The sequence below is a fragment of the Rhipicephalus microplus genome, unplaced genomic scaffold, assembly GCF_043290135.1.
Source record: "Rhipicephalus microplus isolate Deutch F79 unplaced genomic scaffold, USDA_Rmic scaffold_13, whole genome shotgun sequence".
NCBI lineage: Eukaryota > Metazoa > Arthropoda > Arachnida > Ixodida > Ixodidae > Rhipicephalus > Rhipicephalus microplus.
In genome coordinates this window covers 21,842,103-21,859,168 of record NW_027464586.1, presented here as the reverse complement: position 1 = coordinate 21,859,168, position 17,066 = coordinate 21,842,103, and the positions used below count along the sequence as shown (strand labels likewise).

General features: G+C 46.0%; 1 protein-coding gene and 1 pseudogene across 2 annotated transcripts in view; one reads left to right on the top strand and one right to left on the bottom strand.

The window, feature by feature from the left end:
* The window catches only part of LOC119162992 (carboxypeptidase M-like), a 1,476,599-nt gene that overhangs the window by 1,382,332 nt on the left and 77,201 nt on the right, over positions 1–17,066 (bottom strand). The gene's annotated exons all lie outside the window — the stretch shown is intronic.
* LOC119162944 (uncharacterized) lies at positions 139–1,440 on the top strand (annotated as a pseudogene).

Here is a 17,066-nt window from a genome sequence, read left to right as displayed (position 1 = left end):
CACGAATAGACGATGCTCTTGACTGTTCGCAAGGCGCCGAACGCTTTACATCCCTGGATCGACGCTCTGGGTATTGGCAGGTGCTAATGGCTGAATGTGATCGCCCTAAAACAGACATTGTAACGCCTGATGGCTTATACGAGTTCAATGTCATGCCATGGTGGGCTCGGTGGCTGCGCCACGAATCAGTCCTGTAACCCGCTCCTGTTCGCCATGCAGGTTTATGCTACACTCGTCATCCATCTACTCTCCTCGGCTTCACTCGGTGCCGCGACTGACGGAGCAGCAGCCCACGAGCCCCTGTGGCTCGACACCAGCGCGGATACGAGTACCCAATGCGCCTCCAACCCCAACATTCTGGCCTGTCAAACGGCGCCCCCACCCGAGGAAGTATGGATCCTGCAGACACCAGAAATTTCATCTTCATCGACATCAGCAACAGCTATAAAGCGGCAGCATCCCGGCGCGCCGCTCTGTGGGCTCGGTGGCTGCGCCACGAAACAGTCCTGTAACCCGCTCCTGTTCGCCATGCAGGTTAGTAGACAAAGCTCGCTATTCTCCAAAAAAACAAGCAATTACTGGCTGGTAGAGCTGCCGAGCCCGCAGTGTTGTGTATGCATGGCCTTCGAATGCATTGATAGCATACATTGTTTATTGCTGTTACTGTCTGGGGACATTGAGGGCAATCCAGGGCCCCCTAACGATAGTGCTGACATTCTCGCTGAACTAAAAAGTATATCTTCTGGGCAGGCTAAGCTTCTTTCCGAAATGCAAGACCTAAAAATACAATTGAATACTACAGAAAAAACTATCAGTGACCTAAGTAATAGAATAACGCAGCTGGAAAAACACTACCAAAGCCTCTCAACCGTTCAAACACAAATAACGGCGCTAGAGACCAGTGCAGGCACTACAGCTCGTCACATTCAAACCTTGGATTGGAGGCCAGGTTTGATGATACGGAAAACCGCTCGCGACGGAACAACCTAATATTCTATGGTCTCCCAGATACTAACCACTCTGAAACTTTCTCTGAGTCCGAAGAACTAATTGTGAGCCTCTGCAGCAAACACTTAAACGTTAAAATTGACACAAAAGAAGTTGAAAGGGCACACCGGCTTGGTCGTCACAAGCCTGGCCGGCACCGCCCGGTCATTGTAAAATTCACATCGTTTAAAACTAAAGAAACGATCCTTTCTAATGGCAAAAAACTGAAAGGCACAACTTACGCGATAGGTCAGGATTTCTCTCGTTCCGTCCAAAATGCACGAAAACACCTCATTGCCTTCGCTAGGAGCAAATCCATCGCTTTTTCATGCCCCTACAAAACGTTGTTTCTTGGCTCCAAGCGGTACGTCTTCGATGAAATGTCACAATCCATCAAAGAAATGGCGTAGCAATCCCAAAAGCAACGCCAACCGTCAAACCGCCCATGCAATCGATCACGACCAAATATTTCCACCTCCGTAATCTACACTAACGCCCGTAGTTTTCTTTCTGAGCGCGAGCAATTATCTAATCTTGTTTTGTCATCCGACAGCAATATACTCGTCCTCACTGAAACGTGGCTGTCAAGCGACGTTACGGACAATGAAATCCTGGCTGATCTCCCGAATTTTGACGTTTTTCGGAACGACCGCAAAGGGGCTCGAGGAGGAGGTGTTTTAATCGCCACTAGCAAGTCGCTATCGTGCTCAGTTGTCGACATTACATCTGACATTGAAATATTATGGCTTCGTATTCATTCTACGCCAGTAACTCTGCTGCTTGGAGTGTGCTATCGTCCCCCACAAAGCAGTCCTGACTTTCCCGAGAAATTCAACAACATACTGAACTACCTCACTGTTAAACAACCCAACGCGCATGTTCTACTTTTTGGCGATTTTAACTATCCCGATATTGACTGGAAAGACCAAGTCACTTTGGCAGGAAGCAGTGTTGAAGCAAAAGAATTTGTAAACATCTGCTTAAACTTTAATCTCACCCAGCTGGTATCGGAGCCAACCCGTGTGACAAACAACTCAGCCAATATACTAGACTTGTTTCTAACAACGCACCCCGAAAGTTTATCGTCACTTACATACTTTCGTGAAATCAGCGATCACAAGGTAATACACTCAGTCTTGAATTTCGACCACTTGTCCCGCAAGCCTCATCCTAAAACTATCAATCTGTATGATAAAGGAAACTACGAGGCAATAAATAACGAACTTGAAAATTTTTTTCCGGACTTCGAAGCAGACTTTTGGAACAGATCAGTAAAGGACAACTGGACGATTTTCAAAAACAAAATATGGGAACTGGCAACAAAGTACATACCGAAAACCACATTTCGCGCATCTTGTCAGAAACCATGGTTTACAAAAACCCTGAAAAAACTATGTAATAAGAAGAAACGATTATTTCGGGCTGCCAAAATAAAACCTATAGCTCAGAACTGGGATAAATACTATGCGGCCGAAAAAGCGTATTTCCTCGCCATACGCAGCGCAAAACACTCGTTTTTTCCCACAGATTTACCCAAGATTCTAACCAATAATCCCAGGAAATTTTAGAAAATCATTAACCCCCAGTAATCCCACACGGTTACATTGAAAAATGAAGCTGGTGATGATATGAGTACCACTGACGTCGTTGAACTTTTCAATGCTGCCTTTTGATCTGTTTTTACCAACGAAACCCACATACCGTTTCCTGCGTTACCGAATTGTATCCAGTCTTTTATGTCGCCTATCACATTTATTCCATCGGGTGTATTGTCTGTTATCGAAAAATTGAAACTGTCTTCCTCGGCAGGTGTGGACGAAATCAATGCTAAAATTCTTAAAAACACGAAATTTATTTCTTCAGTGATTTTGTCATTATTATTCTCACAGTCACTTCGTACAGGCATCTTACCAGACGACTGGAAGGTGGGGAAGGTCACTCCGGTCTTCAAATCAGGTAACAAAGACAGCCCCCTAAATTATCGCCCAATCTCTCTAACAAGCGTACCCTGTAAAATCATGGAACACGTCATCTACGCCCAAATCATTCACTTTCTTGATGCCAATAACTTCTTCCATCCTGCCCAGCACGGGTTCCGTAAGGGTTACTCTTGCGAAACCCAATTAGCCCTTTTTGTCCAGGATCTGCACACAAGTCTAGATACTAACCTGTCGACTGACTAATATTCCTGGATTTCTCGAAAGCGTTCGACAAAGTACCTCATAAGCGACTGCTAATGAAACTTAGATCTTTAAATATACATCCCGATGTTTTAGCTTGGATTGAGGAATTTCTAACTAACCGCTCCCAGTTTGTTTCAATTGATGACGTGCCCTCTAACCCCCTTCCAGTAACATCAGGTGTCCCCCAAGGCTCCGTTCTTGGTCCCCTTCTCTTCTTAATTTATATTAATGATTTAGCTTCTCATGTCTCCTCCAGTATCCGTTTGTTTGCTGACGACTGTGTAATCTATCACTCAATCACTAACCCGACAGATCAAACCGCTATTCAAGATGACCTTAACCACGTGCAGGACTGGTGTGAAAGCTGGCTTATGAATCTTAACCCTAACAAATGTAAAGCAGTCTCTTTCCACCGCCGTAGCAACCCCTCTTTGTTCCCTTACTCAATCGCTAGCGTCATCCTCGAACACGTGCAATCATATAAGTATCTCTTTGTCACCCTGTGCAATGATCTTAACTGGTGCCTGCATGTTACCAACATTATATCATCTGCAAACAAATCCCTAGATTTTCTGAAACGTCACCTTCGGCACGCCCCGCAGGACGTCAAGTTACAGGCCTACAAATCCCTTATTCGCTCTAAATTGGAATATGCCTCTGCAATCTGGAACCCACACCAAGCATATCTCATCGACTCACTTGAGGCAGTTCAAAACCGTGCTACTAGGTTCATTCATTCTTCGTATTTGTATAATATTAGTGTATCATCCCTCAAAAAAGAATCTGCTCTTTTAAACCTTGACGTTCGCTGTCGCATTTCCAGCCTCTGCCTGTTTCAGAAAATTTTTCACAGCCCATTCCGTCATCCCTACTTTGTTCCGCCAGCCCGCATATCTCACCGCACTAGACATCCACTTCAAGTTGCCCGTCCACGCATTAGAACGACCACTTTTTCTATGTCCTTTTTTGTATGGACTGCAAACGACTGGAATGATCTTCCCCACGACGTCGTGGCCATTTCCTATCCATCAACATTTTTCGACCAACTGTCTGCACATCTTCCGCAATGAAAACCCGTGTCAATGAAAAAAAATAACAGATCTTTATTTGTTAACCCACCCCTTATGTAATACCCCCTCGGGGGTCTTTAAGAAAATAAAGTGAAGTGAAGTGAAAAATTTGGACTTTGCAACGCGCCTGCGACATTTGAGGACATGATCAATACCATTTTACCAGGCCGCAAGTGGAAGAATTGCTTGTCACTTGGACGACATCGCAGTCTTTTCAGCTGATTTCCGGACACACCTTGCTTGTCTGCACAAAATTTTCACGTGTCTAACTTATGCAGGTGTACAACTTGACACCAAAAAGTGCCATTTCGCAGAACACAAACTAACCATCTTGAGACACGTAATCTCAAAAGACGGCGTTCTTCCGGATCCTGATAAGCTTCGAGCTCTCACTGATTTCCCAAAACCCACATCACTGAAAGCCCTCAGAAGTTTTGTTGGTTTCTGCTCCTACTTTTGTAGCTTCGTGCGTAACTTTGCATCCATCATAGCACCTCTGACGAGTCTGTTTGCCACCTGCAAAGGTATACCTGCATGGTCACCTGCATGTGACGACGCATTTTACCAACTGCACCGCCTGTTGACTTCACCACCTATCCTTCGTCAATACGACCTCACTGCTCCCACAGAAAGTTATATCGATGCAAGTGACATCAGTCTTGGTGCAGTTTTGGCACAAGGGAAAGGCACCCAAGCTGAATACGTAGTCGCTTACACAAGTCGTGCTCTCAAGAAGGCCGAATTCAATCACCGTGACCGAGAAGGAGTGTTTGGCGATAATATGGACAATAACGAAGTTTCGGCCATACTGTTACGGTCGTCTCTTTGACGTGATCACAAACAACCATGCTCTATGTTCGCTTTCTTTTTTAAAAGACTTGTCGAGACACCTAGACAGTTGGGCACTTCGATTGCAGGAATACGATATTAGTGCCGTATATCGTTCTGGTCACAAGCTTTCGGATGCCGATGCACTGTCTCGCTCACCAAAAACACCAGATGTGGCTTTTCTGTCACCAATTTTCACCAACTTGTTATCACTCAACACCACTTACATGCTTTCAGAGCAGCGTAAAGACCCATACCTTGCCTTGTTACTCAACTACCTTATCAATCCGTCAGCTGTCCCTTCCACAAGAGCGCTTTGCCGTCAAGCAGTCCACTTCTCCGTGCGAGACATTCTGTACTGCGGCAAATACATGCCAGGTTGTTGGAAGTGGCTCCTTGCTGTCCCTAATCATATGCGCTCTGACATCTGCGTGAATTTCCATGCAGATCCCCAAAGCGCTCACGCCAGTGTCCTGAAAACCTACAGAAGGCTGCGTCAGCGATATTGTCACGGGGTCGTGATGTGGATGAAGGGAGCAGACTGCAAGTCGAACAATAAACTGTTTATTTAGGCCAGGCCTGTGGCCACGTAAAAGGAAACTCAGGTTACAGCAAGACACTGGCACTGATAGTGGGGAACAGAATGTCGGCCATCGATCCACTGGCTAACGGTGAAGCGCGTTGACATTTAAGCACATGCCAGGGCATATTCCAGCTTTATCACTAGCAGCCACGTAGGTTCCAGAATTTCTAATGTTCTCAAAGTGGGCATAATTTTAACAAAACGATCTACTACAGCCTCAAATTTTCTCGAACACCGTCGGCGCAGTTCGCGCGGAACATAGTGTAACGGGGCGATAACGAAACTGATTGATATGTGGGGTTTAACGTCCCAAAACCACCATATGATTATGAGAGACGCCGTAGTGGAGGACTCTGGAAATTCCGACCACCTGGGGTTCTTCAACGTGCGCTCAAATCTGAGTACGCGAGCCTACAACATTTTCGCCTCCATCGGGAATGCCACTGCAGCCAAAATTTGATCCCGCGACCTGCGGGCCAGCAGCTGAGTACCTTAGCCACTAGACCACTGCGGCGAGCCGGAGATAACAAAACTTGAGGAAAGTAACGTGGCAATATTACTGGAGAGGAATGTATCGCCTCTTGCAGAAATACGTTCAGTCTTGCACTACATGCCAAAAACACAACACCTCTGCGGCACCTTACTGGCATGTTACAGCCACTCCCGTGCATGGCTCGCCCATTTGACCACGTGGGTATCAACCTCTATGACCCCCTCACTTATAGTGGCTCTGAAAACCGGTGGATTATAGTTGGCATCTATCATCTGACACGCTACGCCGAGACTGCAGCTCTACTGGCAGCGACCACCCACAGAGTTGCACTTTTCATTCTCCGCAGCTTCATTCTACGCCATTGTGCTCCGCAGGAACTACTGAGTGAGAGGGGTCACTTGTTCCTGTGGGAGGCCATCCAAGCTATCCTCGCTCAACGCAACATCGTCCACTGGAAATTTATCACATACTATTCACAGCCAAATGCTCTCACCGAGCGGTTCAACAGCACACCCGGCGACCACACACTCGGCACACTTGGCTGAGAATGTACACCTCTGACCAAACAAACTGAGACGCTGCACTACTTCCCACATGCATTGGTCAATAAACTCGTGACCCTCAACTTCCAGCGGCTGCGAAGCAACTGACCATGGGGGCGGTCAGATCTGCAACACAGCAGAGGGTGCTAAGAATCTGGATCCGGACAGGCCGCCATTGAAACTCGAACTTGGCAACATTTAACGCTAGAACCTTATCTAGGGAGGCAAGTCTAGCTGTACTATTCGAGGAGCTAGAGGGCATTAAAAGGGATGTAATAGAGCTCAGTGAGGTTAGGAAGACAAATGAGGCCTATAGAGTGCTACAGAACGGGCACGTCCTTTGCTATCGGGGCTTGGCTGACAGAAGAGAACTGGGAGTGGGCTTCCTCATCCACGGAAACATAGCTAGCAACAACGGCTCGTCTTTCTTCAGGTTGCGCAGATGCTGGCAATTTTCCTTGGTTCTGGAGCAACAACGTGTCCTATCTTCGATGACGGCACAAACCCGGATATCTGCCCGGCTTTTCAACTGCTGTCGGATTGCTCCTCACCGCTGGATGTGCTAGCGCTGTCGGCACCGTCCGGCTACCGTTACTTCGTCTGGCAACCCGGGACACTACAAGACGGCGCAGGGCTACTTAAGCGACTACTGCAACCACCCACTTTGGGATCTGGCACCGGCATGGCTGTCAGTCACTCACGGCTCGTCTTTCTTCAGGTTGCGCAGATGCTGGCAATTTTCCTTGGTTCTGGAGCAACAACGTGTCCTATCTTCGATGACGGCACAAACCCGGATATCTGCCCGGCTTTTCAACTGCTGTCGGATTGCTCCTCACCGCTGGATGTGCTAGCGCTGTCGGCACCGTCCGGCTACCGTTACTTCGTCTGGCAACCCGGGACACTACAAGACGGCGCAGGGCTACTTAAGCGACTACTGCAACCACCCACTTTGGGATCTGGCACCGGCATGGCTGTCAGTCACTCACGGCTCGTCTTTCTTCAGGTTGGTTATTCTTATCGCCTTGTTAACGGAAAGCCGTTTAAAAAATTGGTGCCAGATCCCAACTCACTGTCGACTACGATTGTTCAAAATGTTTTCCTGCTGGGTGCAAAATTTTTGTCATGCATGCGTGTTGCTCGAATGTTGCTGCTTCTGTCTGGGGATGTAGAACAAAACCCGGGCCCTCTGACATCCCAACAAGAAAAAGAAATGTTTGATGTCATCATGACACTACCGTCAATGCAACAGCAACAGACTGAAATTCTTTCGGAAATTCGTTCCATTCGAGCCGACCAACAAGCACTCGAACAAAAGCTATCGCAACTGGCAGAAAAGGTCAAGCTCGTGGAAGATAACGTGTCCCCTTTACGGGATGACGTAACGCAACTACTTGCTCAAAATGATGATCTTGCTGATACCTGCGCCAAATTACGGGACTCGTATGAGGACCTAGATGGCAGATCTAGAAGAAACAATTTGATAGTTTATGGCCTTCCAGATACTGTAAATGAAACGTGGGCTCAGTCAGAGGCTCGAGTGATTGCCTTTTGCTCCGAAAAACTGAACGTGGCAATCAGCACTGCTGCCATTGAAAGAGCTCACAGGCTAGGACGCTACACAGCGGTAAAGGCAAGGCCCATAATTCTGAGGTTTTTGTCATTTAAAGACAAAGAACGTGTGCTTGGTGTTGCCTCAAAGCTGAAAGGAACTGAGTTCGCGTTGAGTGAGGACTATTCCAGTAAAGTTCGACAGGCAAGAAAGAAACTGATTCAGTTCGCCAAAGACCGTAAAGCAGAATACAAGTTGCATTTTAATAAAATGAAAATAGGCAACCAAACCTTCGTATATAATGCTGAAACCGACACCGTGACCAGGGATACTCGATAGCCACTAACGAATGCAGCTTACCGTAAAAAGAAACCATCCGGAAAACACGATCTCGTATGTATTGTAGTAAATTGCAGAAGCCTCAAAAATAAAACTATAGAGTTCAGTTCCTTGATAGAATCAACAAATCCGCACTTAGTCATTGGTACGGAATCATGGCTCGACAACACAATTAGCGACAGCGAAATGTTTCCGTCTGGCTATACCGTATATAGGAAAGACCGTAATTGCCATGGTGGTGGTGTATTCGTTCTCATTCAAGATAGCATAGCTAGCAATTCTATAAGCATCGAAGCCGACTCATGCGAAACTGTCTGGTGTAAAATTTTGCTACAAAACGGTTCTTCTGTTGCCATTGGCTCATTTTATAGGCCGCCCGGTATAAAAACTGCCCATCCTCTCTTTCAGTTGAGCAACGTTTTATTAAGTTTGCAAACAACGCACGTAATTCTCGGAGGCGATTTCAACTTCCCGGATGTAGAATGGAAGTCCTTTAAACCCGTGTTAAACACAACGTCTTTCCTGTATACTACCTTTAGGGAGATGATTAATGCCCACTCATTATTTCAATTTGTCGAAACGCCAACAAGAATTGGTGGTGACAGTGCAAACATTCTTGATTTATTTTTGTGCAGTGAACCGGCTCTTGTATCCTCTGTTGTCACAGTCCCTGGTATCAGCGACCATGAAGTTGTTGTCACTAAAATGTCTTGTAGTGCTAAAAACCGCCGCGCTCAGGCACCCCGCAAAGTGTTCTCATATGAAAAAGGTGACTACCCATTACTGTCGCGTGAACTGGATGCATTTTTTCCTAAGTTCCAATCGCATAGTTCATCGTTAGACATGAATGCGCAGTGGAATTTCTTCAAAACAAAGATAATGTCCTTGACCCAAACTTTCATTCCTTCGTGTATCATTTCGGCCAGGCGACGCAATGATAAACCATGGCTCAGTAGGGAACTCCGATCAAAGATAAATAGAAAGAATCGATTGTATCGAAAGTATTGCCAAGTGCCTGATCCTGCGTTGCTTTCAAAAATGAAAGAGATAGGCAAAGTGGTGACAAAAGCTATGCGCAGAGCACAAGAAATGTACCTTTGTGATCTAGGCGAGAAACTTAAAACCAACCCCAAGGAAGTGTGGAAATACGTGAAAAATAAAAGTAATTCTAGACCCACTATTCCTGACATCATGGACGGGATAAATTACGAATCTAACACGGAAGCCAAAGCTCAGGGTTTCAATACATACTTTCAGTCTGTGTTCTCGCATCCAGTTAACACATGTAGTCTATGCCAGAATGATGGCTCGCTCCCGCAAATGAACGACATAGAAATTGCCGAACGCGGTGTCGTGCTCTTGTTGGAAAAAATAAATGTTCACTCTGCTCCTGGTCCTGACTGTATATCCAACTTCGTCTTGAAAAACTGCGCAGTGTCTATCGCCCCTTTTTTAACTCTCATGTACAAAACGTCGCTTGAACAATGCGTTTTACCGGCTGATTGGAAAAATGCCAACGTAACCCCAGTATATAAAAGCGGAGATAAAACAAAAAAGTGTAACTACAGGCCCATTTCTCTGACAAGCGTATGCTGCAAGACACTCGAACATATCATTTACACAAACTTAATGAATCATCTTCAAAGTAATAACTTCTTTTCCCCATTGCAACACGGTTTCAGGGCGGGTTTCTCGTGCGATACACAACTGGTCGAGTTCACGCACGACATTGCAGCTTCTATTAACTCAGGCCTTCAGGTTGACTGTATATTTCTGGATTTCCAGAAGGCATTCGATTCCGTGTCACATGTGTTGTTGTTGCAAAAGCTTCATTGTCTAGGCATACCTAATGCCCTTCTCATGTGGATTGAGGCGTATCTTTCAGAAAGACAGCAGTGCGTGATTCTTGACGGTGTGTGCTCATCAAGCGTCGGTGTATTGTCAGGAGTGCCACAAGGGTCAGTTTTGGGGCCCCTGCTTTTTCTTATTTTTATAAATGATATCTCCGACAATCTCTCTAGCCGTGTTCGATTGTATGCTGACGATTGCTGCATTTACAGTAACATTACCTCTGAAGCGGACACCGTTCAATTGCAGAATGACTTGAACTCCATAGTTTCTTGGTGTGATTCATGGAGAATGACACTAAATCTGTCGAAGTGTAAATTGGTGAGGTTTACGAACAAAAAACAGCCTCGGATTTCAAATTACGTCATGGCCGGGCTACCTTGCCGGTTGAAACAGAATATAAATATCTAGGGGTCATTTTTTCTGCCAACCTATCTTGGAACGCTCATATTAATTACTTAACATTAAAGGCTAGTCGAGTGCTAAATTTTTTGAGGCGCAATTTCAGACAGGCACCAACTAAGTTGAAAGAAACACTATACATATCCAATGTGCGTCCCATATTAGAATATGCCTGCAGTGCCTGGGACCCCTCAACAAAATCAAATATAGAAGCCCTGGAGCGTGTACAGGCACGCGCAGCACGCTTTGTGGCAAGCAATTATAACTTTACCATAAGATCAGCTGACATTCGTTCAGGATTGCAATGGCCTCTGTTAGCTGACCGGCGAAAATACCTACGTCTGTCCCTATTTTACAGCATATTCATAAACAAAACAGGCATCGACAAGGATCAGTATATAAAGCCACCTACCTATGTGTCACCCCGTACTGACCATTCTTTAAAACTGCGTGAATACACTTCCAGGATCAACGCATTCAAATACGCTTTTTTTCCAAGAACCACGCATGAGTGGAACGGCTTGCCAGAGGAAATTGTCTCTGCGCCTCCCTTATCTTTTGTTAAAAATTTGCACAATTTTTTGTTGAACTAATCATTACTGTATTTCTGATACGTTCCGTACTAATTATTTTTTTTTTGTTTTTATTGCCCTATGTTACCAATAGCACTCTTCTCTTTCAACGTTTTGCTTTGTATTTGCAATTTGATGCCTTATTTATGACAGTGTTGTTTCACTTTGTTATGACTATGTTCTTTCAAACGATACAGCCTTTTATCCGCAACCATCTTTTTCGGTATATCGACTGTACTGTATTCTTTTGCTTGTTCTCCCCCCTACAATAATGCCCGTAAGGGCGATGTAGGTACATGTATAAATAAATAAATAAATAAACATAGAAGAATACTATAGCATTAATGAAAGGGTGGTAGGTATCATAATTAAACTCAATAAGAGGTACAAGATGAAGGTGGTACAGGCTTATGCGTCTACGTCTAGCCATAATAACGCGTCAGTTGAAAGCTTCTATGAAGACGTGGAATCGGCAAAGAGTAAGGTAACAAACACTGTATACTATACTAATGGGAGACTTCAATGCAAAAGTACGAAAGAAACAGCCTGGAGAACAGGCAGTAGGAGGTTATGGCATCGAACTAGGAACGCCAGAGGGGAGCTACTTCGCATTTATTGTGCAGGTGCTCGCTGCTGCATGCCATGTCGAGCCCTTCGACGCTATCGGCAGCAGCCAATCCGGACAACGCCCCGTTCTCCTGCATGACGCTCCAGCACCGTTCCAGCCAGCACCGAAAGATAGCCCCTGCATTGACCCTGTCACCGTACTCCTGGAATTTTCTACAGCGCCACCCTCAGTAACATCAGCTGCCCGACCGGGCATAAAATTGATTGATTGATTGATTGATATGTGGGGTTTAACGTCCCAAAACCACCATATGATTATGAGAGACGCCGTAGTGGAGGGCTCCGGAAATTTTGACTACCTGGGGTTCTTTAACGTGCACCCAAATCTGAGCACATGGGCCTACAACATTTCCGCCTCCATCGGGAATGCAGCCGCCGCAGCCGGGATTCGAACCCGCGACCTGCGGGTAACCGACCGGGCATAAAAGACAGCACTCGGCAGCCGACACTTCGTGGGCTTGACAGTTGTGCCGACATGTGGTATCCCTTCACGCCCTTCGCATTTATTGTGCAGGTACGTTCGCCCGACTCCCGTTATGCAAAAAAAAAAAAACTAGCAACCGTTTTTTCGTACAACTGCAATGCCCACAGTATTTCTTGTGTTTTGTTATGAATATCTTTACATGTGCGAACATTGTTTTAAAACTGCTACTGTTATCAGGTGACGTAGAGCTTAATCCAGGCCCTATCACGCGTAACACAAACAGTCAAACCGACCAAACTATCCAGGCACTTATAACAAAACTAGACGAAGGCCAGGCTCAAATTATTTCCGAACTGAAAACGATAAATGAACGACTAACAGCAACCGAAGACACATTAACAGACCTTGCAACTCGTATCGCAAAATCTGAAGAAATGTGCGCATGTATCCCAGAACTTCTTTCCAGCGTAGGATCTTTAAGAAAAACGTCGACTGACGCAACAATCCAGCTCTCCAACATGGAGGGCAAGCTGAACGATGCCGAAGATAGGTCGCGTCGGTGCAATCTTCTTTTCTATGGAATCCCCGAAAAAGAAGAAACTTGGGCAGACAGTGAAGGGTTTGTTGCTGACATTTGCAAGAAGCACATCAAAATTAACTTTGTGCCGAACGATATCGAAAGAACGCACAGAATCGGAAAACGTCAACCGGAAAAACCACGCCCGGTAATTGTTAACTTCTCCCAGTTCAACATAAAAGAAGCAATCTTATCTGACGGTTTCAAACTGAAAGATAGGCCGTACAGTATAGCTCAGGATTATTGTTTCGCTACCCGCACTGCCCAGAGAGAGCTTCTACACTTCGCAAGTGAGCACGGCGGCCCTTTCAAACTTTGTTACAAAAAGGTAGTTATCAGAAAAAAACCGTACCACTATAATGCAACCCGAAAAGAAGTCAAAGAAATTTTTCCACGCGACAGCTAGCAATTTCACAACCCAGTAAATGTATCGCCAGTTACCTCACCCTCTCGCCATATCCAGAATCACCCCGCCAAACATGCAAATGACGTCACCTTTTCTAATCACTTCATAAACAAACATAAGAAGTATGTTGTCGAAACGCGACGAAATATGTACCATAATTGAATCATCCGATTGTGACATCGTGATGCTGACAAAAACATGGCTTTCACCTTCCATCAAAGATTCTGAAGATCTTTCATACCTAACCAATTTCGCATTGCATCGCCAGCACAGTTTATCCGGTCGAGGTGGTGGTGTGCTCATCTCAGTTAAACATACAATCCGTCACTTCATTATTAGCATTACCAGTCCACTGGAAGCCCTTTGGGTAGCTTGCGAAAGTTCCCATGGGTTGATGGTACTAGGTGTCTGTTACCGCCGCCCCCAAATCAGAGCCCAACTTCAACATGAACTTTAACGACACCCTCGACAAACTACACAAAATGTATCCTCGTGCAAAGATTATTAGTTGGGAGACTTCAATTATCCGTCCATAAAATGGCCAGACAATGTTTCCCTTTACAGCGGTGAATGCGGTGATTTCCTAGCCTGTTTAGTAAACGACCAACTAACAGAAGTAATAACCCATGCCACCAGAGAAACATTACACAGCTCTAATATATTAGACCTTATTCTAATGTCGGATCCAAGTAGCCTGCATTCTCTCCATTACCTTAAAAAAATAAGTGGCCACAAAATTATTCTTGCCTCTTCCAGTTTTACTTTTCCAGAAAGTAAGCCTACACCAAAGCAGATAAAACTCTACGGTCGTGGCAACTATGAAAAGATTAACACCGAACTTCATACGAACAGGGATTCAACAAATGCACCATAGAAAACAATCGGAAGTTATTAGTCGAAAAACTCAACCAACTAATTGATGCATATATACCAAGCATAAAAATTAAAACAAAACATCCACCCCTTGGTTACAATGCGATAAAAAAACTGATAAACTGGAAAAAACGCCTGTTCAGATGGGCTAAAATACAGAACCAACCGTCCCTATGAAAAGAATATTCGGACTGTGCGATACCTCTCGAGTAACATTCAAAAGGCGAAATGCAATTTTTTTCGAACAACACTACCAGACATGCTCAAAACTAACCCTAAGAAATTCTGGCATGCAATAAACCCAAGAAACATCTCGCCAATAACCTTATCCGGTACTAATGACAAACCGCTCAGTGACGTAGATTCGGCCAATGCCTAAAACCATGCCTTTTGTTCTGTTTTCACGCGTGAACATAGCTTTTTTGCGAACTCCGGAAAGAACCTTGAGTCTATTATAAGCGAGCGAATGTCACCGGTTGATATATCTGCAAATGGAATAAGTAACGTGATTAGAAAAATGAAACTCTCATGTGCAAGTGGAACTGATAACATCAACAGCAAAATATTGTTGCGGGTAACTTAATAAATTAAATACGGTGCACTGCGCTCAGCAAACAAGATGGCGACAGTTCATCAACAACCAGCCACCAACGTCGTCTTTCTCTTTCTTGCAGCAAGGCTGTGCCGGCTGTTGTGTATCGTAACCCCTGGCGGTAGAAGCACAGTCTCGGTGCTTGAGCAACTTGGCTGCAGTAGAAGGAGGGTGATAAGGCTTGTGAAGGTGACGATGATGATGTAGAATCAGCTGGAACGATCTCGTATGTAACGTCAGTCACCTGGCGAACGACGCGGTATGGTCCAGTGTAGGGTGAAAGCAGTTTTTCAGAAAGCCCTACACGCCGAGTGGGGGACCAGAGGCGGACAAGGGAACCCGGTGAAAAGTGCACGTTTCGATGATGGGAATCGTAGAGCTGTCTTTGGTGCTCCTGTGAGGTCTGCAGGCGGCTGCGGGCGAGTTGGCGTGCGTGGTCGGCTCGCGCGATGGCTTTGCCGGCATACTCGGTGACCGAGGAAAGCAAGGTGTCAAATGTTAAGGCGGGTTCTCGGCCGTATAAAAATAGAGTGGTGAATAGCCGGCAGCGTCGTGACGTGACAAATTATTTGCGAACGTCACAAATGGCAAATGAACGTCCCAGTCCTGGTGGTCGGCCGCTACGTATTTAGAAGGCATGTCGGTTATGGTGCGGTTGAGCCGCTCCGTCAGACCGTTCGTTTGCGGATGGTACGAAGTGGCAAACTTGTGCTTGGCAGAGCAAGAGCGCAGGATATCATCAACGACAGCTGATAGGAAGGTCCGGCCCCTGTCAGTGAGAAGTTGGCGTGGAGCTCCGTGTACTAAAATAATATCATATACCAGAAAGTCCGCCACATCGGTTGCACAACTCGTCGGAAGTGCTCGTGTGATAGCGTACCGTGTTGCATAGTCAGTGGCGACAGCGATCCATTTGTTGCCTGAGCTAGAGATCGGGAATGGGCCAAGCAGGTCGAGGCCAACTCGAAAAAAAGGTTTAATAGGAATGTCGATCGGCTGAAGGAATCCAGCTGGTAGAAAAGATGGCTTTTTGCGGCGCTGGCAAAGCTCACAAGCGGCGACGTAGCGTCGAACAGAGCGGGCAAGACCAGGCCAAAAGAAACGACAACGTACACGGTCGTATGTGCGAGAGACACCCAAGTGGCCCGCCAAAGGAGCGTCATGAAGTTGGTTGAGAACAGTCGCACGAAGATGTGCTGGTATGACGGTGAGCAAGCCATGGCCATATGAATTGAGGTTACGGCGATACAGGATCCCGTCTTTTACCAAGAACATTTGTAGAGATGCATCGCGAGGCATTGACTCAAGCTTGTCAATGATGGTTCGCAGGGAAGCATCCCAGCGTTGTTCGTGGCCAAGGTTGAGTAGCTGCGTCACAGACAGAAGGTCTGGAAAGGTGTCAGTATGGGCAGCCTCTTCCACATATAGCGTGATAAACAATCCACATCTTGATGTGACCGCCCTGTTTTGTATGATACAGTGAACTTGTATTCTTGTAATCGTAGGGACCAATGAGCGAGGCGTCCTGTGGGATCCTTGAGTGAGGCCAGCCAGCAGAGCGCATGGTGGTCGGCGACTACCCGGAATGGACGCCCGTATAAGTATGGGCGAAACTTGGCGACTGCCCACACAAGAGCGAGACACTCACGCTCCGTGATTGAATAGTTGCGCTCGGCGGTAGATAGCAGTCAGCTTGCTTATGCTATAACACGGTTATGTTCGCGTTGGTGTTGCAATAGCATTGCCCCGATGCCGTGCCCACTAGCGTCAGTGCGAACCTCGGTTGGAGCTGATAGATCGAAATGAGCTAAAATCGGTGGTGTTGTAAGGAGCGTCGTGAGATGCGAAGAAGATAAGGCTTGATCAGCACCCCAGAAAAACGGGGTGTCCTTCTTCAGGAGGTTTGTGAGTGGGCATGCAATGATGGCGAAGTACTTAACAAACCGTCGAAAGTATGAGCACAAGCTCACAAAACTGCGAACATCCTTTGTTGACTTCGGAACAGGAAAGTCCGTGACGGCACGAATTTTCTCGGGATCCGGGCGGACTCCTGCGGCATCGACGATATGGCCAAGTACGGTTATTTGACGACGAGCAAAGTGGCATTTTGACCAGTTAAGTTGAAGTCCGGCTGAACGAAAAACTTCAAGAATCGCCGATAAACGCTTGAG